The following is a 7293-nucleotide window of genomic DNA, read 5'->3' as shown; positions in this document are numbered from 1 at the left end:
CAGGCTGCAGGCAGGGGAACCAGGAGTGTGTGCAGGGCTGTGTGTGTGGGTGTGGTGGCAGGGGGTTAGGGCAGGTCCCCGTGCTGGATGGTGAGATGGCAGCTGGGCTGGCCCTGGGCCCTCAGGGCTGAAGGGCAGAAGCAGGGTGGCAGTAAAGTAGCGCAGGGAGGAACACAGTAGATGTTAGTTGGGAGCTGCGGGACAGAGGGTAAGGGGAAAGGGGGCATCCTTGAGGAGGGGTCAGGACTAGAGAGTGGGGGCAGCTGGAGGCATGGAAGGTCCCAGGAATCAGGGACTGACAGGAACAGATTCCTACACCCCCCACTGGATACAAGCTGTAGAAGCCAGAGCAGCAGCCCTGGATTGCCTAGGCCAAGGGCCCTGAGTGAGTCCCGCTGAGGATGAGGAAGAGGAGGAGGGGGTGTAGGAGGAGGAGGAGGAAGAGGAGGAGGAAGAGGAGAAAGAGGAGGAGGAAGAAGAGCAGGAGGAGGAGGAGGAGGAGGAGGAGGAGGAGGGGCAGGAGGGCAGCTGTCAGTAGGCAACGGGATTAATAGAGGCCTCCATTACGGAGGCATGTGTCCAGGCAGGCACCCACCAACCCTCAGGGGCAGCTCAGGGCACCCAGGGACTTGGTGTGGGTATCTCTGGGGCGGGGACTGTCAGTCAGTCAGCAAGACTGTGTGTCAGTGCACATGGTGGGACAGGGGCCTGGCGGACCTTGGTCCCCCGCCCTGGACTGTCAGATGCCAGCCCCATGCCCAGACACACACCAATCCGCCCATAGCCCCTTGGCCCGGCCGACCAGCACCTGCTTTGGCCTGGGGCTCTGTCTCTGGTGGCTGGCCACCACCCCTCAAGTCAAGTTCAGCATGGGGTCATGGCTGCTGGTCAACTGGATGGGCGGGGTCCCCGTGGCCTAGCAACCACAGGAGCCCTCTGTGATGTCCTAGCCCCTGGCAATCTGTGCTGGCCACACTGGCACTGGGCAGCCCAACTGCCCTGCCACTAGGTCAGGCAACAGCGCCCAGACGCCTGGGCCCTGGCACAGAGGGACGGAAGGATGGCAAGACAGTGCTGACCGACGAGGGACCTCAGGGCTGGCAGCCAAGAGAAGACAGGTGGAGGTGCGCCCGGGATCCAGGGAGCCCAGGCCAGAGCTGCCTGCATGCCTGCCGGCCTTCCTGGATGTCTGTATGCTGCCTTTGTCCAGGTAGGTTTCTCAGGTCCCCTCCAATCCTGTCCTCTCCTGTCCTCACCATCCTGTCCCCTCTCCTTTCCTCCGCACTTTGCTTCTCTCCTTTGTCTGTCCTCTCTTCCAGGTGTCCTGCTCACCAGCTCCAGCACTTGTGATGGTTCTCCAGTGACAGCTGTTCGCAACCCCTTCCACCCCCTGCCTGCCCCTAATGTGACCCAGCTCACAGGGTCTCCGGCTCACCCCACCCAAACCCACAAGCCCCAACACATTCCCTGGTTCAGCCCCTCTGCCCTATTCAGCCAAACTGGGCCTTTGCAACCTACCTATGCATCGTTGTTTCTCCTCACCATTCAAGGAGAGATCTCCTTTTGTACTTAGCTTGGTTGACTGGTGGATGGATGGATGGATGGATGGATGGATGTATGGATGAATGGATGGATAGATGTATGGGTGGATGGATGGATGAATGGAAAGGTCAATGGATCGGTTTTGTAGTGGCAGATTACCATATAGGGGTACTGGAGTCCGCTGGTGTCAGATCCTTAGTCAATGTCAAATGTAAAACATTAATTCATCAATAATAAAAATGAATAAGCACCTAAATCAATAAATAAATATAAAAACTGGGTTAAAAAATACATGGCGTCTTTGCCTTTCTGCATATGGAATGCTGTGAGGATCTTAACAAGGAAAGGATTGTCCTGAGTAGCCCATTTGAAGTCGTGGAATATTTCCTTTTCCTTTTTCTTTTTTTACTTTCTATTTTCTTGATTATTCACTGGAATAAATAGACAGGAATTGAGAGGGAAGGGAGGTAGAGAGAGTTTGAGACACAGAGAGAGACAACTGCAGCACTTCCGCACCACTTGTAAAGATTTCCCCTGGCAGGTGCGAACCCGGGTGTTGAAGCCCAGTCCTCCTGCATTGTAACATGAGTGCTTAACTGGGTGTGGCACACCTGGTACCCTTGATGGGACACTTTTTTTTAGCAATGAAAAGAAATTCTCGTGGCAAGGTAATAAATAAATGAAGAAGTAAATAAAAGTGCATTTACATTATCTCAGTGGAAACACACAGGGACATATACGTCTCTGTTACCTGTATTACTTCTTCATGTATGGATTGATTGCCTCAAGAGGTTATTGCCACAGCTGAGTGCCTACACCACGAATAATCCACAGCTCCTGCACTCCATTTGTTCCCCTTTCGCTGCCCTTGTTGCTTGGTCACTGTGGTGGTTATTGTTTTTGTTGTTGTTGTTGTTACTGACCTTGCATCTGACAGACACAAAAGGAGAGAGCAGAGGAAATACAGGGTGGGAGAGAAAGATAGAGCTCCTAAAGACCTGCTTCACCCCCTGTAAAGCGACTCCCCTGCAGGTGGCAGTCTGGGGGCCAGACCCCAAATCCTTCCACCTGTCCCCTCTATTCGTGATCGCCACAAGCCCTTAACCCTCTGACATACCGCCAAACCTCCCTGGATTTACTTTTGAAGGCAGTATCACCTGCCTCGTTTTGAATCCTCATTATCCTGAGGGTCAGTCCTGGAGACAGTGTCATGACAGGACACATGGAGATCTCTGTTATCAGAGAGCACCTGGAACAGCAGCTGGGGCTCTAGTGCCCGGGCAGGAGCAACTCCCCATCCACCTTCCACGGAGTCCACCTGCCTGCATTTTGGTCCTTTTCCCTCCAAAAAAGATTTTTCCCTTTTTTAACTTTGAAACAGGCAGGAGACAGGTTACCCAGGCAGGGGAAAAAAAATAAAAAGCCTTTTTTTTTTTTTTTTTTTTTTTTTTACCGAAGTGAATGACCATCTTCTGGGAAGTATAGGTTTTGAACCTGAAAACTCTGTCTGTCTGTCTCTTAGTCCACAGAAAGAGCCACTAGCCCAGCCAGATCTCACGCTCAGATGGGGTGTTTTTGCCAGTCAAAGGTCTGCACAGCACACTAGGGATTGGGCGGCCTGAGACCCAAATGTTACATTGTAGATGGACTGTTTGCAGTTCTTGCTCCCCAGGACATTGGACTGTCTCAACTCCCTCCCCTACAGCATGAAAAAAAGACTCTTTCCAACCTTGGAGCAACTGGAGTGGGGGCGAGGGGAGCTGTTTGCATGTCTGCACTGCTCATGCCCAGGTGTCTGTGGGGGTCCGTGGCAGAGGCTGTAAGGTGCTAGGGGGCAGAAGGAGACTGTTTGAGAGGCAGGCTGCAGGCAGGGGAACCAGGAGTGTGTGCAGGGCTGTGTGTGTGGGTGTGGTGGCAGGGGGTTAGGGCAGGTCCCCGTGCTGGATGGTGAGATGGCAGCTGGGCTGGCCCTGGGCCCTCAGGGCTGAAGGGCAGAAGCAGGGTGGCAGTAAAGTAGCGCAGGGAGGAACACAGTAGATGTTAGTTGGGAGCTGCGGGACAGAGGGTAAGGGGAAAGGGGGCATCCTTGAGGATGGGTCAGGACTAGAGAGTGGGGGCAGCTGGAGGCATGGAAGGTCCCAGGAATCAGGGACTGACAGGAACAGATTCCTACACCCCCCCACTGGATAGAAGCTGCAGAAGCCAGAGCAGCAGCCCTGGATTGCCTAGGCCAAGGACCCTGAGTGAGTCCCGCTGAGGATGAGGAAGAGGAGGAGGGGGTGTAGGAGGAGGAGGAGGAAGAGGAGGAGGAAGAGGAGAAAGAGGAGGAGGAAGAAGAGGAGGAGGAGGAGGAGGAGGAGGAGGAGGGGCAGGAGGGCAGCTGTCAGTAGGCAACGGGATTAATAGAGGCCTCCATTACGGAGGCATGTGTCCAGGCAGGCACCCACCAACCCTCAGGGGCAGCTCAGGGCACCCAGGGACTTGGTGTGGGTATCTCTGGGGCGGGGACTGTCAGTCAGTCAGCAAGACTGTGTGTCAGTGCACATGGTGGGACAGGGGCCTGGCGGAACTTGGTCCCCCGCCCTGGACTGTCAGATGCCAGCCCCATGCCCAGACACACACCAATCCGCCCATAGCCCCTTGGCCCGGCCGACCAGCACCTGCTTTGGCCTGGGGCTCTGTCTCTGGTGGCTGGCCACCACCCCTCATGTCAAGTTCAGCATGGGGTCATGGCTGCTGGTCAACTGGATGGGCGGGGTCCCCGTGGCCTAGCAACCACAGGAGCCCTCTGTGATGTCCTAGCCCCTGGCAATCTGTGCTGGCCACACTGGCACTGGGCAGCCCAACTGCCCTGCCACTAGGTCAGGCAACAGCGCCCAGACGCCTGGGCCCTGGCACAGAGGGACGGAAGGATGGCAAGACAGTGCTGACCGACGAGGGACCTCAGGGCTGGCAGCCAAGAGAAGACAGGTGGAGGTGCGCCCGGGATCCAGGGAGCCCAGGCCAGAGCTGCCTGCATGCCTGCCGGCCTTCCTGGATGTCTGTATGCTGCCTTTGTCCAGGTAGGTTTCTCAGGTCCCCTCCAATCCTGTCCTCTCCTGTCCTCACCATCCTGTCCCCTCTCCTTTCCTCCGCACTTTGCTTCTCTCCTTTGTCTGTCCTCTCTTCCAGGTGTCCTGCTCACCAGCTCCAGCACTTGTGATGGTTCTCCAGTGACAGCTGTTCGCCACCCCTTCCACCCCCTGCCTGCCCCTAATGTGACCCAGCTCACAGGGTCTCCGGCTCACCCCACCCAAACCCACACGCCCCAACACATTCCCTGGTTCAGCCCCTCTGCCCTATTCAGCCAAACTGGGCCTTTGCAACCTACGTATGCATCGTTGTTTCTCCTCACCATTCAAGGAGAGATCTCCTTTTGTACTTAGCTTGGTTGACTGGTGGATGGATGGATGGATGGATGGATGGATGGATGGATGGATGGATGAATGGATGGATAGATGTATGGGTGGATGGATGGATGGATGGAAAGGTCAATGGATCGGTTTTGTAGAGGCAGATTACCATATAGGGGTACTGGAGTCCGCTGGTGTCAGATCCTTAGTCAATGTCAAATGTAAAACATTAATTCATCAATAACAAAAATGAATAAGCACCTAAATCAATAAATAAATATAAAAACTGGGTTAAAAAATACATGGCGTCTTTGCCTTTCTGCATATGGAATGCTGTGAGGATCTTAACAAGGAAAGCATTGTCCTGAGTAGCCCATTTGAAGTCGTGGAATATTTCCTTTTCCTTTTTCTTTTTTTACTTTCTATTTTCTTGATTATTCACTGGAATAAATAGACAGGAATTGAGAGGGAAGGGAGGTAGAGAGAGTTTGAGACACAGAGAGAGACAACTGCAGCACTTCCGCACCACTTGTAAAGATTTCCCCTGGCAGGTGCGAACCCGGGTGTTGAAGCCCAGTCCTCCTGCATTGTAACATGAGTGCTTGACTGGGTGTGGCACACCTGGTACCCTTGATGGGACACTTTTTTTTAGCAATGAAAAGAAATTCTCGTGGCAAGGTAATAAATAAATGAAGATGTAAATAAAAGTGCATTTACATTATCTCAGTGGAAACACACAGGGACATATACGTCTCTGTTACCTGTATTACTTCTTCATGTATGGATTGATTGCCTCAAGAGGTTATTGCCACAGCTGAGTGCCTACACCACGAATAATCCACAGCTCCTGCACTCCATTTGTTCCCCTTTCGCTGCCCTTGTTGCTTGGTCACTGTGGTGGTTATTGTTTTTGTTGTTGTTGTTGTTACTGACCTTGCATCTGACAGACACAAAAGGAGAGAGCAGAGGAAATACAGGGTGGGAGAGAAAGATAGAGCTCCTAAAGACCTGCTTCACCCCCTGTAAAGCGACTCCCCTGCAGGTGGCAGTCTGGGGGCCAGACCCCAAATCCTTCCACCTGTCCCCTCTATTCGTGATCGCCACAAGCCCTTAACCCTCTGACATACCGCCAAACCTCCCTGGATTTACTTTTGAAGGCAGTATCACCTGCCTCGTTTTGAATCCTCATTATCCTGAGGGTCAGTCCTGGAGACAGTGTCATGACAGGACACATGGAGATCTCTGTTATCAGAGAGCACCTGGAACAGCAGCTGGGGCTCTAGTGCCCGGGCAGGAGCAACTCCCCATCCACCTTCCACGGAGTCCACCTGCCTGCATTTTGGTCCTTTTCCCTCCAAAAAAGATTTTTCCCTTTTTTAACTTTGAAACAGGCAGGAGACAGGTTACCCAGGCAGGGGAAAAAAAATAAAAAGCCTTTTTTTTTTTTTTTTTTTTTTTTACCGAAGTGAATGACCATCTTCTGGGAAGTATAGGTTTTGAACCTGAAAACTCTGTCTGTCTGTCTCTTAGTCCACAGAAAGAGCCACTAGCCCAGCCAGATCTCACGCTCAGATGGGGTGTTTTTGCCAGTCAAAGGTCTGCACAGCACACTAGGGATTGGGCGGCCTGAGACCCAAATGTTACATTGTAGATGGACTGTTTGCAGTTCTTGCTCCCCAGGACATTGGACTGTCTCAACTCCCTCCCCTACAGCATGAAAAAAAGACTCTTTCCAACCTTGGAGCAACTGGAGTGGGGGCGAGGGGAGCTGTTTGCATGTCTGCACTGCTCATGCCCAGGTGTCTGTGGGGGTCCGTGGCAGAGGCTGTAAGGTGCTAGGGGGCAGAAGGAGACTGTTTGAGAGGCAGGCTGCAGGCAGGGGAACCAGGAGTGTGTGCAGGGCTGTGTGTGTGGGTGTGGTGGCAGGGGGTTAGGGCAGGTCCCCGTGCTGGATGGTGAGATGGCAGCTGGGCTGGCCCTGGGCCCTCAGGGCTGAAGGGCAGAAGCAGGGTGGCAGTAAAGTAGCGCAGGGAGGAACACAGTAGATGTTAGTTGGGAGCTGCGGGACAGAGGGTAAGGGGAAAGGGGGCATCCTTGAGGATGGGTCAGGACTAGAGAGTGGGGGCAGCTGGAGGCATGGAAGGTCCCAGGAATCAGGGACTGACAGGAACAGATTCCTACACCCCCCCACTGGATAGAAGCTGCAGAAGCCAGACCAGCAGCCCTGGATTGCCTAGGCCAAGGGCCCTGAGTGAGTCCCGCTGAGGATGAGGAAGAGGAGGAGGGGGTGTAGGAGGAGGAGGAGGAAGAGGAGGAGGAAGAGGAGAAAGAGGAGGAGGAAGAAGAGGAGGAGGAGGAG

The sequence above is a fragment of the Erinaceus europaeus genome, assembly GCF_950295315.1.
Source record: "Erinaceus europaeus chromosome 6 unlocalized genomic scaffold, mEriEur2.1 SUPER_6_unloc_17, whole genome shotgun sequence".
Classification (NCBI taxonomy): Eukaryota; Metazoa; Chordata; class Mammalia; order Eulipotyphla; family Erinaceidae; genus Erinaceus; species Erinaceus europaeus.
The sequence above is the reverse complement of the archived record's forward strand: the minus strand, read 5'-3'. Positions refer to the sequence as shown.